The sequence below is a fragment of the Vanellus vanellus genome (genome assembly GCF_965231255.1).
Source record: "Vanellus vanellus genome assembly, chromosome: 16".
Taxonomy (NCBI): domain Eukaryota; kingdom Metazoa; phylum Chordata; class Aves; order Charadriiformes; family Charadriidae; genus Vanellus; species Vanellus vanellus.
This window is the reverse complement of record NC_138921.1, coordinates 1,495,016-1,512,380: the sequence shown is the minus strand read 5'-3', so window position 1 is coordinate 1,512,380 and position 17,365 is coordinate 1,495,016.

Below are 17,365 nucleotides of genomic sequence, written 5' to 3'. Positions count from 1 at the left end.
GAAGCAGAAGAGCAAATAAATACCGAGGTTCCTTGCAGCCTGGGTGCGTGTTTCTGATTTAAGATAAAAGGCTGGTGAGTGTCAGCACTTGCTATTTCACATGGCTCTCCCTGCTGCCCCTCACATCCCTTTCTTTTAAAGATGTTCAAGAAGGACTTCCTTTGCAGATAGTACAATTCATCTACCTTATGATGGAACAAGAGATGTACTTGAGTCCCGTCTTCTGGTATGAGGTGGACCAATGAAACAATTTTGCCTTTCTTGACAGCACCCTCAGTGGTATCTGCTACTACCAGGGTTGAATTAAAACTTAATAGTAACAACTATGGGCTGTGGGCAAGTTTCTAAATGGAAAACACAAAGAGAACTGACAGACTGACTTCAAGAGGATCAGGGACAACTCAGGTAAGTGAACTTCAGTGTCGGAATGAACCAATATCTAAAATGTTTTGCTCTGATCTGCACTTCAAATTAACTATTTTGTAAAATGTCCAGTTTGTTAAGAGTGAACAAACAAATAGTTTCAAGAAGATAAGCCACTTTCTTGCCTTCAATTAGCAGGTTAAATTGCTCTCTCCAACTGAAATCCACTTTCTGCTTAATTCAAAGTGGACCTATAAGTGATCCACCTCTCTGCTGAATTCCTCTACCCGCAGGTGGATTTTGGTATGATACTCTGACTGTCCCACTTAAGACAAAATATTTAATTTGGAGACTAGGATGTCCCTACATCTCAGAGGAATGTGGTAGTAGAGGAGACACCTGCTTTCCTCTTTTGTTCCAGTGAGTAAAACCCAAGTGGAACAGGTTCACCATGACACATGGTGAGCTTGAGCTCTGAGACACGGCTCCAGGCTATGCTGAAGCTGAATGTAATGGGCTATTGAGTGTAAAAACGTGCTACAACTTTGGTTTCCAAGCTGCAGGTGCATTTTCCTCAAAATGGCCCAAACCAGAATAAAACTTTTTTGTTTTTAATCACTGAAGTGGAATTGTTTCATTTTTCTTTCTGGCAAGGAAACTTGAAAAAAATCTGCTTTAGTTTGGATCAAATTGATTTTTTTTTTTCACTTTTTAACTTGGTAGTTGAACTGAAAAATCAATTATTCACCCAGCCTTACTCCCAACACATGTCCAGGAGCAGAAACTGTTGTTTTTATTCAGTAGCAGGTGCTCAGCAATTTGAGCAAATGAATGCTGGGGCAACAGGCTGCTCCGTCGCCTTGCCTGACTTTTCCTGTCTCGCCTACTGAAACCCAACCAGGGCTGCAGGGAGAGACCCCAAAGTGTTTCATTTCCTTGTAGTTGTGCCACGGCTGGGCCTAAAGAGCCAATCTGGCCAGCAACACAAAACGGGGTTTTGGTTTTGGTCCCGATGGCTGCTGTTGTTGGTTCTCTAGTCTGTGTTTTAACATTAACACAAGTTTCTTTGGACAAGATAATGAGGTCCCTTTGAGAAGCACTCAGATCATTCCTGCCTCATAATCTCATATCATAATGGTCTCCAAAGGAAGGTGATTGTCACTAAATGTGAAGTGCTAATGACTGCAATGCTGTGTCATAATAAGAAACCGAACAGAAAAACAACTTCATCAATGGCACGTTTCCAAATAAACAGCTCCGCTGGAAAGAAACCTCCTCTTTGCATGTTTCAGCCATTCCTAATTCTGCTGTCTCTCTTGTGTACCATCAGTGGTGGAAATATCCAGGCATTTGTTTCACAGCTGTCATGATGCTAAACATTTGGCTGTCCAGGAGGTGAATATCTGCTCTTAAAACTCTACCTATGTCATGTCGTTAACACGGTTGTGGGTTTTGCTACAGTACCTCTGGAGGACAGCAACAGTGGAAAACTCTGGCAAAAAGCTTAATTCTCATCCATTTCTTCCTTTCTCTTGAAGGGATATCATAAGTGCAGAGGGTCCAGAGGAGACCCAACCTTGACAGCGTTGGAGGTTATCTGCTGTCCTCTGGGTGATTTGTAACAAGCAGGTGATCTGGACCACCAAATTCCTGGTCCCCTTCTGTGCTGGTGGTAGATGATGTGTAGTAGATCAGTTGAGTGTCCTCCACGCTATGTTTTTCCCTGTTGGATGTACAGCACATGAAAGACAGAAGACGACTACGCCTCAATCCCCGTCCCTTCATGTAATGCTGATCTGGAGTAGGAACAACTGGGTGAGAGACAGAGACCAGTCCAGGTCAGGTTTCCGAATCTTTGCCAAAGTCTGTCTCTTGCACTGAATCCACAGATGAATCCTGCAGAGCCCCTGCACCTGAGGGGAAGGTTGGCGCCGTTCCTCTGTCTGGGAGGCTAGCCTGCACGGGCATGGTCCAGTGGGTCCTGCTGACCTCGGAATAACTTTCCTACAGGGACATCACTGATGCACCACTCTCAGCTAAGAAGGAGAGTTTCTCCTGAGCATCGGTGGTTAGGGCAGCTGTTTTACGCAGGCTAGTGAAGGTGGGATCTCACGTTATGATGTCCCACCATCTTCATGCTCTGAAGCAAGGAGGCTGCCTGAGCCGCTCAACCACAGCCAGCAGCATGACCTCACTTGTGTGCTCCCACCTTCCCTGCTCCACTCCCACCACAGCTCTCGGCATCGAGCGGTGCTGCTGAGTTACGAGTGGCGGCCAGTTTGTGCTGAAACTGCCCACCCAGATCTGGACGTAATCTCTCTCTCAAAGCTTCTGCTGTGCGAGGAGTCTAGTGAGGAGCCGAGAGAAAATCCGTCATGTGGCAATGGCAGGAGGAGCTGGCAGCCAGGTCTAAGGAGAACATAAAGCATCCTAGCTGCAGACTGCAATTCCTGCCTCCTCCTTTGACCTCCTTTAACCCTGTCCCTGCTTGACGCTTCCTGGGCTTTAACCAAAATGAAAAGTCTGGCTCATAAAACAGCTGGAAAGAAAAACTGACAGCAAAATAATAAAAATATCAAGAGGTGAGAGCAGGCATGTGCCAGCAAAGTAAGCACTGTCGAACACGCTACAGACAGGGCGAGTGTCTGTGGGATCTTGTATGGTATTAAAACTGTCCATCTTCACAATGGATGCTCGGAGCTTCTGTCTCAGTGGGTCTCCAGGGGATGACGGAGGGCTCCTTTTTCCATTTTCTTCTAACAGCTGCTGGAGGTGGCTGTGCGAGTGATAAATCCTGGCTGTGCTGCTGCAGCACTGGCAGGGCAAAGCATTACCATGTGGCTCTGATGGCTGAGCGCGGTCAAACAACACTAACTGGGATGGGGACGGGGATGCACTGAGGACAGCAGAGGGGAGCTCTCGCTTCTTATTGCATCTTGTTGAGGTTTTAGTTGATGCCTCAGGACCACAAACTGATTCAAAACACCTGCCAGGAGGAGTAAATCTGCCCTGTGTTCAGTGCCACAGCCTCCTCTGCCTCTCCCTCTGTGGTTGCAGCTCCTCCTGCACATCTGCTGACCATCATGGGAGCAGAAGCCCAGCAAAGGGTCAAGAGGATGATTACAGGATGGCAGCATCTCGCACATGAAGCGAGAGCTGAGACTGAGTCTGGAGAAGAGAAGGCTCGGGGGGATCTTATCAATGTGTATAGATACTTGATGGGAGGGTGCGAAGAAGATGGAGCCAGGTTCTTCTCAGTGGTGCTTGGTAGCAGGACCAAAGGCCATGGCCAAAACCTGAAATACAGGAAACTCCACTTATACCTAAGAAAAAAGCTTTTTGTTTTGAGGGTGGTCAAGCACTGGAACAGGTTGTCCAGAGATGCTGTGAAGTCTCCATCCTTGATAATATTCAAAACCCTACTGGACATGGTCCTGGACAGTCTGGTCTAAGGGGTTGGATGAGGTGATCTCCAGAGATGCCTTCGACCTCAGCAACTCTGTGGTTCTATGAATATGAGGAACAACCAACTGGAAATGAGGAAAAAATGTTGTATGTTAAGTGACATTTAGAAAAACAGTCTTTACCTTAGTCATTCATTTATTTTTCTTTCCACTAGATGTTACTGCTGCTCTCATAAATAATTCAGATTTTGTAAACTGTAGTATATTATTTAAAATGGTACATATTAATCACCTTTAGTGCATTCTGGAGCTCCTATGTTATTTTTAATGAATTTGTAAAACACTCTTTACATGTACGAGCAGGATTAATTTTAATTCACAGGCCAGCCTTAACAGAATCAATATTTCATAGATTTCTGCTGCCTATTCATATTTAGTTATTCAAGGAAAAAAAAATTCCCATTGATATCTGGACAACACGCGTCCCTGGTGGTGTAAGAATTTGAAAGAACTGTTTCAAGCTTGAATTTCAGACATTTCCACCTACAGGGCTCCTGGACCATTGACACACACAAACTCCGCTGAGTCTTTCTGCACACAAAAGTCCTCATATAAGCAGCAAAATCAACTTAAAGCCTCCCAAACACCTCCTGATAAAAAAAAACCTCCTCCTCATCCCGAAAGGCAGTGGAATGAGACTTCTTTGCTTCTTTCCTACTTTGCTGGTGTCTCTCTTTTTAATAGGAGACGTATTTGTGGCCAAATAATCCGTTATCCATTTCTATTCTTTTTTTTTTAGCTCACACTTTTTCTATTCTTTTTTTTTAGCTCACACTTCAATATCTGCAATACCTCATAAACAGAACACAAGATGAGACTGTTTTAATTAGCTGTGTCATAAAAAGAAAAGCTTTTAGTGTCTTGGGAAATAAATAAATAAATATGTATATAGTGCTATATCAAAAAGAGGGTCTCTGCATCACCAGCTTTATTACTGTTTAATAGCATAAAAAATTCAGTATGGAATGTTCTCCATCAATGCACAGAAATAACCTCTAATAACTGGAAATCATTTAATGATCCTTTTAGCTGCAATTTATATAGAAAAAAAAAGCTTCTGGGGATATACCTTAATATTTCTACGTGCTCAAGGTTGCCAAAATGAAAGTTCTCTGTAGTGCTGGAACACCTCTCCTAAATTAAGTGATTGAAATTGTTTATTGATGATTTTATGTATAAAAATATGTATGTATATATTTATGTATACAAAATACTTATGTATATTTATGATTTTATGTAAATTATGTATATCTATGGCATACCGTGTTATTTTGTACGGTCTATAAGCTGGTAGTTAGCACTGGGCACATACTCATTCTCATTTCCTGTTGATTTAGAACCAACGGTATCTACCAAAATTACTATTAGCACAGAATCTACAAATGATGATAAATAGTCAAAAGACCAAAATGTTTGATTTTTTTTTATATTCTGAAATAAGCACTGTGTCACCTTTCTTATCTCAAAAATAATCAAGTAGATAACAATGTTGTAATGCATAACAACAGATTTTGTTATTTCCACAGCATGAAGCATCAACAGTAACAAAAACCATGTCCAGCCTTTATTAATAGTTTTCCTCACATGAAGGAGAGTTAATATATTGTTGGCAGTATACACACTTCTTTTCCCTACCAAGATTTGCCATTTTACCGATAAGTGAAACCTGACAAAGAAGTGTTTCGTTTGTTATCACAATCACAAAACCTATATTAATGATTACTGGTAATGCTGTGATACACTTTTGTTTCTGCATTTTCTTGTCATTTTCTACATTTTCATTTTCCTCATGCAAAAGTTTCAAGAGTTCTTTTCGTATGAGTTCCATGATAATTATATTAAAATAATTATATATAAAAAATCATAATTATATTCTATAAAATTCTAATGCCATAATTTTAGCATTTGCACTTGCTCCATTTGCATACTGCCTTATATCTGATTACCCACCTCAAGCAATTGAGAACCTACTTCCATATAAACTCCAGAAAGGCTTACGGAAATTACTGTTATATTTAGTGATCCCTGGGAGAGCTTCTCAGTTGGGAAAACAGAGAGCTTCTTTCTTTTTAGGGGCATATTTTGACTTTCTGTGGTTACTTGTGTGACACAAATCACACTGTGTCTAGGTCCCCACTCTTGGCCACCCTTCCTGCCCTCCAGCCTCCAGTACACAGGGCCAATGGACCACAGAGACTTCCCTTGGCCAGACAGTACTTAACTATGACATATTCGTGGCTTAAAGAAAAAATCATAGAATGGTTAGAGTTGGAAGGGACCTTAAAGCTCATCTAATTCCATCCCCCTGCCATGGGCGGGAACACTTTCCACTAGAGCAGGTTACTCAAAGCCCCATCCAACCTGGCCTTGAAAAGATTGATGACATAGTGTTACCTCAGCTGTAGACTGTCTAAACACACATTTCAAACAGGTCATTACATCTCAGTGGAAAGGGGAATAATTTCGGGAAACTTCCCTCCAAGTAACATGGTTCTTAAGCTGCTGCATAGATGTGGTTTTTTAAGTATTTGAGATGAAGTATGCTGAACTTGATCCCAAAGTTTTGGGCAGCAAGGTAGCTTTCAAGGAAGCTCTGGAGCTCCCCCCACCAGCCAGGGATGGAGATTTTTGGAGCACCGGGCTGTAACATTCAGGTCCTGTCAGAGAGAGATGACCTCGTACGATGTCTCAAAGCCCTGTCCTACACATTAGACTTGCTAAATCCTTGCAATAAAATGTCAGAGTGTCCAGGTTGTCTGAACATTTGCTGGTTTGTCTCCACGGATCTGTCCGGGAGATTTTCCTTGTACATCTTTCCCCTGCTTGATTGACAAGTGCAGAAGCAAAGTCTGTGGATAATAACGTCTGACAGGCAGAGTCCAGAACACAACACCCTATCTATGATTTTTAGTGCGAGTGCACGAGGAACACTGTCTTCAGCAACACAAATGGAGAGTCTCCTTTTCCCCCTGAGTTTATGATTAGTTTCTGTTAAAAGACAAGGTTCCTCCGGGCTGAATTCCACACCGAGACCAAGGTTTAATCAGCGGTGGGACTGCTTACTCTCCAGGCTTTGACTGATTGATACGGCCTACCTATCATTCATGTAACAAATGAAGGGTCATCTCTTGTAAGAAGGAATAAACAATCACCTCAAGGAACAAATCAAAACCATCAGGGATTGGCCTTTAAAATAAGGAACAAGAAGCCAGCATAACTCCGGCTGTCGCTTGGACATTGTGCATGGTGGTTCCTGTGAGAAGGGCTGGCCCGTGTGGACATGTCTTCTGCTCCTCTCTCTCCCAGTTGGGGCAGGCAGTTTTTGAGTGCTGGTATTAGGGATAACTTCTTCTCAGCCACCATATGGGCAATGCTGTAGTGGTCCACGGGTGATCTGGCCACCTGCAGTGTGGGTGCAAAAGGGCTGTCCACAGGGACAGTCCAGCACAGCCACATATCTGCAGCCTTACTGCCACCCCAACTCCTTCTGGCTCCTGTCTTCAGGAGCACCAAAACATGTGGTGTTACCTGGACCCACCTCCAGCCCCAGAAAATTTGAAAGAAGCAGCTTTAACAGGTTTATTCCAAGAAAAGCAGTAGAACAGAGGCACGGCTGCAGCAGCCCAGCATGATCAGAGCTGGCACTCACCTAACTACTGTGGGCAGTAACACGTACAAATAGACTGAATATGGGGTTGCCAGGTGTGCTGGCGCCCTGTCCGGGCAGCCACCTTGTCCTGAAGTCTGTCTTACTAGTGATGGATGCCCCAGCAAGACGACCATGAGTCAAAGCTGGTGCAAGGAGTCAACCATGTTGACGTACCCTTAAACACCAGTCTCCATCGGGCCAATCTCCCACTTAGCCCGGCATCCAGCTCACGACCCCAACCCGACATACCCCACTGTCACGCACAAGGAGAGAACACCAGGCTAGGAGAGAAAGAGGCTTCCTACTGTTAGGACAAAAGCTGAAACATGAAAGCCAATGATCTCATTTGATATGTTTTCAGATGAATTTCTTATTGTCCAACTGCTGCTGAAAAGTACGATTCCAAGTGTTGTTTTGTCCCACATCTCGCCACAGTGAGCTCCTATGGCTTACAGTGTGCTGTGACTAAACAAAACATGTTTCTGCTCTTTCATTTCTCAGTGCTGTCACTTCTTCCTCTGGCTCCTTTGTGTTAGGAGAGGGGATGACTCTGATTACCCATTTCATTCTTCTCCAGAGCATTCATTGCTCTGCACCCTGGTACAGGCTCCTGGTCTACAGCAGTCTCTTTGAACTGCATGGCCCCACTCCTCCCCTGCTTGCAAACTTTCTCGTGAACTTGGTCGCTTTCTCTGGACTTTTCTCCTACTGTCTTATCTGTGAATCTGGAACCGAGCAGCCTCTGGATGCTTGTGCTGGCCAGTTTGGGGACAGTGGCAATGGTTCACAGATGGCCCAGAAACCCTGGACAGCACAGAGAGAAGATACGGAAGGGAAAGCAAATGTGTTTAGGTTCACAGAGGGGCTGTGAATTTTGCTCAACGTGTAATAAATGTAGCAGCTTATCAGAAAGGTCCAACTCATTTCCCTAACAGCCTTTCTCCCTGCCTCGCCGGAATAGATTCCGCGTTGCCATCACGGCTCTGTTTATGCTGGGTTATGTTCCAGGCAATAAATTGAACTCCTCCCCGTCCACCCCGTCCACCTGAGCTGCTGCCCGCTTCTGTTCTCAGAGAGATTAGGGTCTGAGAAGAAATATATCCTGCAGTTTGTTCCTTGTGTAAAATTGCTTTTATGCTGAATGCAGTACGTTACAGGATAGAAAAGCTCCTGCAAGAGCATGACTCTCTTGACACGTTACTGCAGAAGAAGGTAAGGAGAGAAAAACAACTCTGCAGCCTTTTCTGATCACAAATAGGCAGAGGAATCTCTAGGGATAGCAAATGGCTGCCCCAGGGTTCCAGGCAGGGGTCTCCAGGCCTAGGAAAATCTGTGGGGATGGCACTTTTTAGCTCACCACGTTTCCCTCAGGTAAAAAGGATTTGCTTCTACACTCTGGATTCAGACACAGCAAATTTTGCCCTTCAGTTTCTCCCCAGTCAGGGTTAGCTGGGCCACATTTTCCCACTTGGCAGGACTCATCATGCCCCCACAAATACAAGGTGATGACTCAAGGGGATCCCCAGTTGCCCTTGAGAGAGTTGTGTCCAATGGCACAGACCGAGAGAGTTGTGTCCAATGGCACAGGATTGGCGTGGATCAGTGTTCAGATGGGAAAAAGGTAAATGGACAACTTTCCCTGGCCTTACCCCATGGTGGTGTCACCATGTCAGTTCACAGTTGACTTGAATGAACATGCAAGTCATGCGTGATCATGCCAGAACATGACACGCAAGAGATGAACAGCTGTAGGAACAGAGTTAGTGGTGTCTGTGTCATCTTCTATTAGTTTTTGGAGTAAACTTATGCAGGGATCAATGAGGATGCTCAGATACATGGTAAGATATTCACTGAGGAATTTATTCCTCCTAATTTTTAATGCTCCTGTCTGATCACATCTCTGTGGGCTCCTTTTATGGCATCTGGAGAGAAAGTGGCACTTTCAGGTGCTGTTCGCTGACCTATTTTAGACTTTAGGACAAGATTAATGGTGACTTGAGCTCTGCTGCTTATACTGATGAGAGCTCCAGCGACTGCAGAGGGACACATATGTATCCAGATGAATCCCACCCCCCAGTAATAGTGGGATGCAGGGGACGTTACACACTGACAAATAGCTAGACAGACGGTTAGGTTTTCACCATTTTCTCAGAGTTATTACTTCATATTTTCAGCAGACAGCGTAGGTTACACCTGCTTCACATCGGAGTGTGTTGTTTACAGCCATAATGGATTAAATTTTAGCTCCAAATCTGTTGTATAAGAGCTACATCATGGCAACAGCCAGGAAATATTACAGAGCCATCAGCTGCATTGTGACCATGGCTGGAATTCAGACACCCTTGGAGTACAACTATTTGACACTGTACAAAGCTGTGTTGTGGGAAGCAAATTAAGAAATAATTATTCCTTAATAATGTCTTTAGTACAGGCTTTATAGGAATTTAGGTGAGCTCAGTGTAATTACCTTCACTGGAATTTGACCAGAACTTTCTTTCAGGGCAAGAAAGCTAATTTGTACAGAGAGCGAGACATTAGCTTTATGTTTCCTTCCAAATGAAATAGTGGAGATCACATTTCTGTCATTGCCAGGAGAAACAGGAGAGGATTTTCCTCCCAGCATTAAAATCATAGAATAGTTTAGGTTGGAAAGGACCTTGAAGATCATTGAGTTCCAACCCCCCTGCCATAGGCAGGGACACCTCCCACCAGCCCAGGTTGCTCCAAGCCCCATCCAACCTGGCCATGAACACCTCCAGGGATGGGACCTCAACAACCTCTCCGGGCAACTTGTTCCAGGTCCAGTCCAAATCAGTCCAGACTGCAAGCACTGAGGGGGGCAGTTCTGCAGAGTCGTGGACATGACCATCCAGCAAACGTCACAGCTTGGGGAGCTGACAGCCAAACCCATCCATCTCTGCATGGGCCAGCAAGAAGCAAGCGCAGATGGAGGATAGGTGGGACTCTCTGGCGTGCACGATATGAGCAGGAGGAGCAGCTCCACACTTGGTCGATGGAAGGGCTATATTGAAAATAAATGGTGATGAGGGTCCTCAAACACTGGGACAGGCAGAGGGGCTGTGGGATCTTCACGCTTGGAGATATTCAGACAACAACAGCACAAAGCCCTGGTCAACCTGATGTCGGTGCTGCTTCGACCAGCAGTTGAACCAGACTCACAGATGTCTCTTCTGACCTCAAATTCTACCTTCTACTCTGAGGTAGGCTCTGAGAAGAGCCATGAGCTCTCCCCAGCTGGAGGATCTGACCAAATATTGGTCAATGGGGCAAAGAGGACCCTGCAGCCATAAGGGCAGGGGATGCATCACTCAGGGACGTGGCAGAGGTTGTTAACCCAGAAGAGCAGTGAAGCCAGGCGTGTGGTGGCAGGCATCCGCTCTCTCACTGTCAGGGCGGAGAAGAACACGATGAAAAGGTCACCGGCTCAGAGCCGCCAGGAATATCAGAGACCGTTCAAAGATAACGATTTCACTTTCTGTTTGGATGAGTAGCTCAGCTGCTGTTTGTCCTTTCCCTGAGATATCCCTCTGACAGCACGGGCCCCTGACAACTGTTGCAAGAGAAAACAAATGTATAAGACTACTTTGGTTTGCTATTTAATCACCGTTTCTCCCTGGAAGGCTGCCAGCATGCCTGGATTGCGCGTGGTTTAAAGACGTGGTCCGTTCTTTAGTGCCTGTCATCTTCCAGCAGGCTTTGAACATGGATAACAAACAGTGCCCATCTTTATTAGCGTCTCTCAGGTCTTTTTCACCAAGGGCCAGAGTCCAGGGACTTACATCTGTCACTGCTGTAAGACAATCAACGTCAAAAAAAGAGAACACATCTTGTTTTGATCAAGCCCACGTTACAATTGCGGCAGGAGCTCCTAACGACCCAGCACCAGCTCAGGGCCACTGTGTGGCTTACATGGTTCAAGATCCAAAGGAGACATGGTTTTCTTCTGTCCTATTCTCCAGTTGTCCCAGCTCTAGACAGGAACCTCAACTGAGAGATCTTCCAGCACAGTTGCACGATACTTTGCATCAGCAAATATACCCAATGCTCAGTGCATTTCTTTTTGCTCTAAAGGCCACTGTGTGACTTACAGAGCTCAGCTTGTCCAAGCACACCACCCATCCCACGTGTGCAGAGCTATAGCTGCATTTGGGTACACAAACAGGACTTCTGCTGAGAGCAGAGACGCATCACTTCAGAACTCTGGCCAGAAGAGCTTGGGATCAGGTCTCTAGTCATGCTGCCCTGCATTTTAAACACACACAAGAGTTTCATTTTATACAGTAGAGTGAGCGTACACACTAACGCAAACTGACTTCTCCAATGAAGCATGATCAGCGTTGCCAGGCTTGTGTTTGCTGGGCGTTTGTGCTCTCACTTCCCCATCGATCCCCGAGAGCCTCATTGCTGCATCAACGGGAAAAGAGCACAGAGAGAGAGAATGGCTGTACAAGGCCATAGGAAGTCCATCCTACCTCCCAACAACAACCACCACCCAGACTGGGAGGAGAGCTGTGTCCTGCTGCTGGTGCTGCTGTCTCCCATAAAGCGACTTGAGAAGAAACTTGAGAGAAGACAGCAAATGCTTTTTGCTCCCTGCATCTGCCACCTCTCTGACCCACAGAACAGCCATACCTTCCTTCTTCCCTCCCCCTTCCTTATAAAGCATACTGGGAGAAGCACCTGACCCCATTTATCTTGTTTGTAAGGGGGTGATCTCCTCTCTTTCTTCCCAGGTCCAAGCTCTTTTTCCTATTGTCCCTCACTCTCCTTCACCTGTGGTAGCTTCTTCTCCTTTGTTTCAATCCCAGCCACAGAGCTTTCAGGCTTTGTCCCCTCCCCATCTGAGGTCTCACTAAGGGATGAGACTGTTTGGATTTAGCTGGATCCTGTATGACCGGGTTGAATGAGGAGTGTTGCAGTGACTGTGGGACCTGCTTCCTCTCTCTCCTCTCTACGCGTCTCCTAGCAAGGTGCTCTGCAGCATGTCCAGAAGCTCCCTTGATGCTTTCTGAGGCAGCTGCCCTACCAAGCTCTGGTGTTTCCCGCCTCTATCTCTGTCACTTTCCCCATTTCTCTTATTTCTTACAGTTGCCTCTGCTTCTCTCTGAAATCTATCCAATTGCTCCTCATGCAGAAATCCTTCCATGACCTTGTTCACCCTGTTGTGCATTTCTCCACCTTTTTCATCTCTCCTGTATCTCCTGTTTCACATGGGAGGGACCAGAATTGCACACAGTATTTGGGTAGAGGTTTATCATGGGTTTACTGGTGTCACATACATGTTTTTATGTAACTGTTCTCTCTTGCCCTATTAATTCTATAACTTGATTTGCTTTTTTGTGTACTGAGCTTAGGTATTCATGGACCCAGCTGTTATAATCTCACTACCTCACTCCTGAGTGACAGTAATCAACTCGGAGCCCATCACTGGAGATGCTTAATTAGTATTTTCCCCCATGCGCTTGACTTTACATTTATTTACATTAAACTTCACCTTCCATTTTATCACATTGTGCTTCTATAGTTCTTTCTCCTTATAATTTCGTCCCCTGAGCAGCGGTGCCTTGGCAGCAAACTGCTCCCTAAGCGCTTGTGCTCTTCTCCAGATTGTGCATGAGAAAGCTGAGCAGCACAGACCCTTGCACAGAAACCCGGGCAGTTCCCTGCTGGCCTCCCTCCCCTGTGATGCTGCTAATTTACTTCTAACACCTTTCCTGTCTTTCAACAACATATTCATCCACATGAGGACCTTCACCTTTCTTCCTATGGCAACGTAATTTCTCTAAAACCCCTTGTGAGGGACCTTACTGCGAGCTCTTCAGACAACGCGTAGACCAAATCAACCAGATCTCCTCTGGGATGTGATTGTGGGCTCCTCCGGTGGTGGTATTCAGCAGTGGTTCGACTTCCCCCAAGAAAAGCTGCACTGACTCTTTCCCAAGACATTATCTTTAGCCGCTTCCCTACAAGTGCTTGAAGGCTCCAGTCTTTTAGACTTCTTGTTAGCTAAACCAGAAAACCTGGGAAAAAAAAAGTCTCAAATCCCATGATGGCTTTAAACCAGAGGTTGCCTATAACAGCTATTTTGTCCTTGAGCTCCCTTAGGACTCGTGTGTGAAGGCTGTCTGATTCTGGGGAGGGTTCCTGCCATTTTATCATTTTGTTCTCTAGCCTTCCTGCTTGCTTTTCAGTTTAAGCTGCATCCTCTGATAAATAGATCCAGCTGAGGGGTTTATTTATTCTAAGACAACACCAGGGTCTCTGCAAATCCTCCTTGCCCTTTGCAGTTGATTAGCAGAGTGCATCCTACTGCAGGTATCAAAATGCAGGGCCAGACCTCCTGTGCCAGGCTCCAGCAGGAACGCTTTCTGTTCTGTACAACTTTGATGCAGTAAAACCAGAGGTTCAGGGCCTGAAAATTACCTCGACTCAAGGTTCAGGGCTTGCAGCACCCTGCGCTAGGAATCTGTCAGCATAGCACAGCCGGGTCGTGAAAGAGCCCATGAAACGTTTATGGTGCCGCATCTTATGATTCACCGGTACCAGAGGCAAATACTTTAGCCTAGGAAAAAAACTCAGCATCCATTTTCTTCCCTTTGCCTCTTAGTCCTGTTAGATTAAGAGATGCCAGGCTGATAAATTACCACTGTATTAATTTAATATTATGTGGAGATTCATAAATACCTGACTACCACTATGGAGTCCATGTATCTCTCTGATGAATGGAGAGTTTCTGCTCCAAAAAACTTGCCATCAAACCGTATGCTTTGAGAATGCAAATGAGCACTAATGTAGCAGGCAGCAGGCTGGCTATGGTCAGTGGTTTTGCGACTGTCGCAGCACAGGTGGCTTTGGAGGAGGGTTCATAACATCTTCTGAGAGTGGCTGATGGGGGTTTAATAGTACACAGCGACAGAAGGGTTAATTCATGAAGCAGTTAACGAACAACTCTAAACAGACCAAGCTGCAGGGAATGAAAGAATGGGAGGAGAAAATGAGTGATGGAGAGGGAAATGGTCAAAGATGCACTATCGCTGCAGTGAGTGAAGACAAGGAGTTCACAGGGCTGAGACTGTGGAACTGGGAAAAGCCAGTGGCCAACTGGTGGCATGGGCACATCCCTCACTGGGCTATGAGAGGACAGATGAAGGCATGACTGGGCAGAAACCGAGCAAGAGGAAAGAGCACAAATCAAAGGCTCAGCACCACCAGAGGCAACAGGAAACTGCAGCAGCAATGGAAGGTGTAAGGACAAGATGACATTTTCCAGTTACACCACCCAGAAGCCATCAGGGCGAGTTTCAGCCTGTGGTGTTGGTGAATATGGCTGAGTACAGGGAAGCAGCCTTACTGCATCTTTCTCACGCAACCTTTGCACCGCCCCGCGACATTGCATCATGCCAGCCAAGAGCAGGAGAGACTGATCGGTATTTTGGATGAGTAAACTCCTCTTGCCTTATGCTCATCCCCTCCCCACCTCAAGTTTTCTTATCCTTCCACTACTTGGATCTCCCTCCTTCTGCCCCTGCTGCCCAGTCTCAATGTCAGGAGAGTCAGGATGAGCAAACACAACTGCAATGTCAGAGTTAAGGACGGTAATATATTCCTCTTGTGTTAGCTTGTTTGCTGCCTTCTTTTATTAATTAACTTTACTAACTCAGAGACCTCCTGGGAGAAGCTAAAAGTAATTGGACTGTTTCATTTGCTCTCTAGGAACTGCTTACTAATGCTAAAAAAGCCCCAAATCTTCTAAAACTATGGATCAGAACAGAAGTTTCTTTGACAGAAGCTGCGGAATTGCAATAGACCCTGTCTTCTGATCTGCAGGACGAGCGCACCATGGGCTCTAGACACAGCAAGTGTCAAACCCTTTTGGAAATATGGTGGAGCCGAGCAGAACTGTGTCTTGCTAAAGCAGATATTGAACTGCCCTTTAGCAGCATGGGATGATGCTCTGAAACATTTTTGTCCTTTATTTTCCTCCTGTTTCATACGTGAATTCAATTTCCCCCTTATCTCATACAAAGATGAGGTGGCCTGAATGTCCTATTCCACGCACAACAGCCCCTGGCCCTGCCCTGGTGCCAGTGCAGGCACTTTATGCCATCAGATATGACCCAGCCTGCCCAAATATTCCTACTCAGAGGGAGGTGCTTCTGCTGAAAGGGTAAGATCTCCTTAACCTTTGCCTTCTGGGAACCGAAGGGGCTCCTTCATGGTGATGTTTCTGCAATGGGTCAGCCAAGGTGGCATTAGATTTTGTGCATGTTACAACTAGTCCCTTGAGAGCAGGGGTTTATTCCCACATCTCTGACTTTGTCTTCTAGATCTAAACACTTGAGAAGTCCTTGATATAATTCAATTAATCCAGGAGACTTTTGCTCCTTCCTCCCAGACTGTGGATAGACCCCTTGCAGTTTCAGTCCTTCCAAGTTTGGGGGTACGCTCTGAGGCTTGAGGTCACAATTGATCCTTCATACAACAGTCAAGACATTCACATGTGTGACATGCCACGGGGAATGCTGCAGAAAACATACCCTGGAGACATCTGGACAAGAAGGTGCTGTGCACTGTGCAGAGGATGATAAAAATGGACCATGCAAGGATTGCATATGTGAACATGGACTTCTACTCAGCTCAGGTATCTGACAGAGTCACTTGCAGCATTCAGTTTTTAAAGACTCTGTCTGGAGTCTTCTGTTAGAATAAACAACCCCCAAGTACCTTCAAAGGAAGACTTGCACAGTTTACAAAGCAATTCTTGGAGACTATCATCACAATACCTAAGCAAGTTCTGAAAGAAGAATTGATCAGGCTCAGCAGTTGACATATGACCAAAGACTGGTCCATCAGGCCTTTGAACGTCAAATTCTTTACTTTTTGTGGAGCTTTTATGGAAGACTTTCTCCCTGCTGCTGCTGTTGTCTGCAAGATCTCGTCTGTCTTGGTCATCCACAGTCCAGACCAGCTATGTGATGATGCACAACTACGGATGCAGCGGAGTACAAAAGCCCAGAAAGGCGGATCTGCTAAAAAGAGAACACCTTAAATACAGGGATGGAAAGAGAAGAGAATAATTGAGATGACAGCAAAGAAAAATGAATTAAGGCAGTTAGGAATTTATAATAATAAAGCATGCTCCCTGAAAGGTAACATTTGAAGTTGCTGACTCTTCAATTTGTCCTTGCTGCATTAAGGATATAATATAGTAACCAAAATGCCGCTTTGAAAATGTCAGAACAAGCTCCAACAAACATGCTAAGAAGATATCCTGAACTTCACTGGGAAGAACACAGAGAGCAGAAAGTAGTTGAGACGAGGTGAGAGAAACAGCTCTGCACATCTCCCTCTTGCAGGTACTAACTCTCCCCTTCCCCAAAACATTTCCACACTTGTGACTCCCTCTGCCAGACTGTGCATGCTGTCCTGCTCAGCCCTGTCTGTTGGAGGTGGAAGGAGATACCCTCCTTGCTGTTACCTTTCTCCTGGTGTGGGGTTTCATGAATGCAGAAGAAAGCCCAGCTCTCTCCTCGCTCCCACAGGTGCTGTGATGCAAAAGCATCTGAGGTCCCATTACAATGCATGCCACATCACTGCACGTGTGGAGACCTGGGGCTTGGCCATAAATAAGGACACAAGAGAAGGGACAGGCACAAGGTGACAAGGAACCAAAGACAGAGAAAGCCCCAAAGCCCCATAGGGTGGAGAGTCAGTTTTCCAGCTTGTCCACCAACTTTGCTACTGCCACAGCACCGTCCCTTGTCAGACACTGGATAGAGTTGGTGGTGGTACCTATCTGAGATGATAAATAGCCCTGCCTGAAGTGGGCAGGCGAATCCAGAGTGACCGCTGGAGCAACGGAAAACAG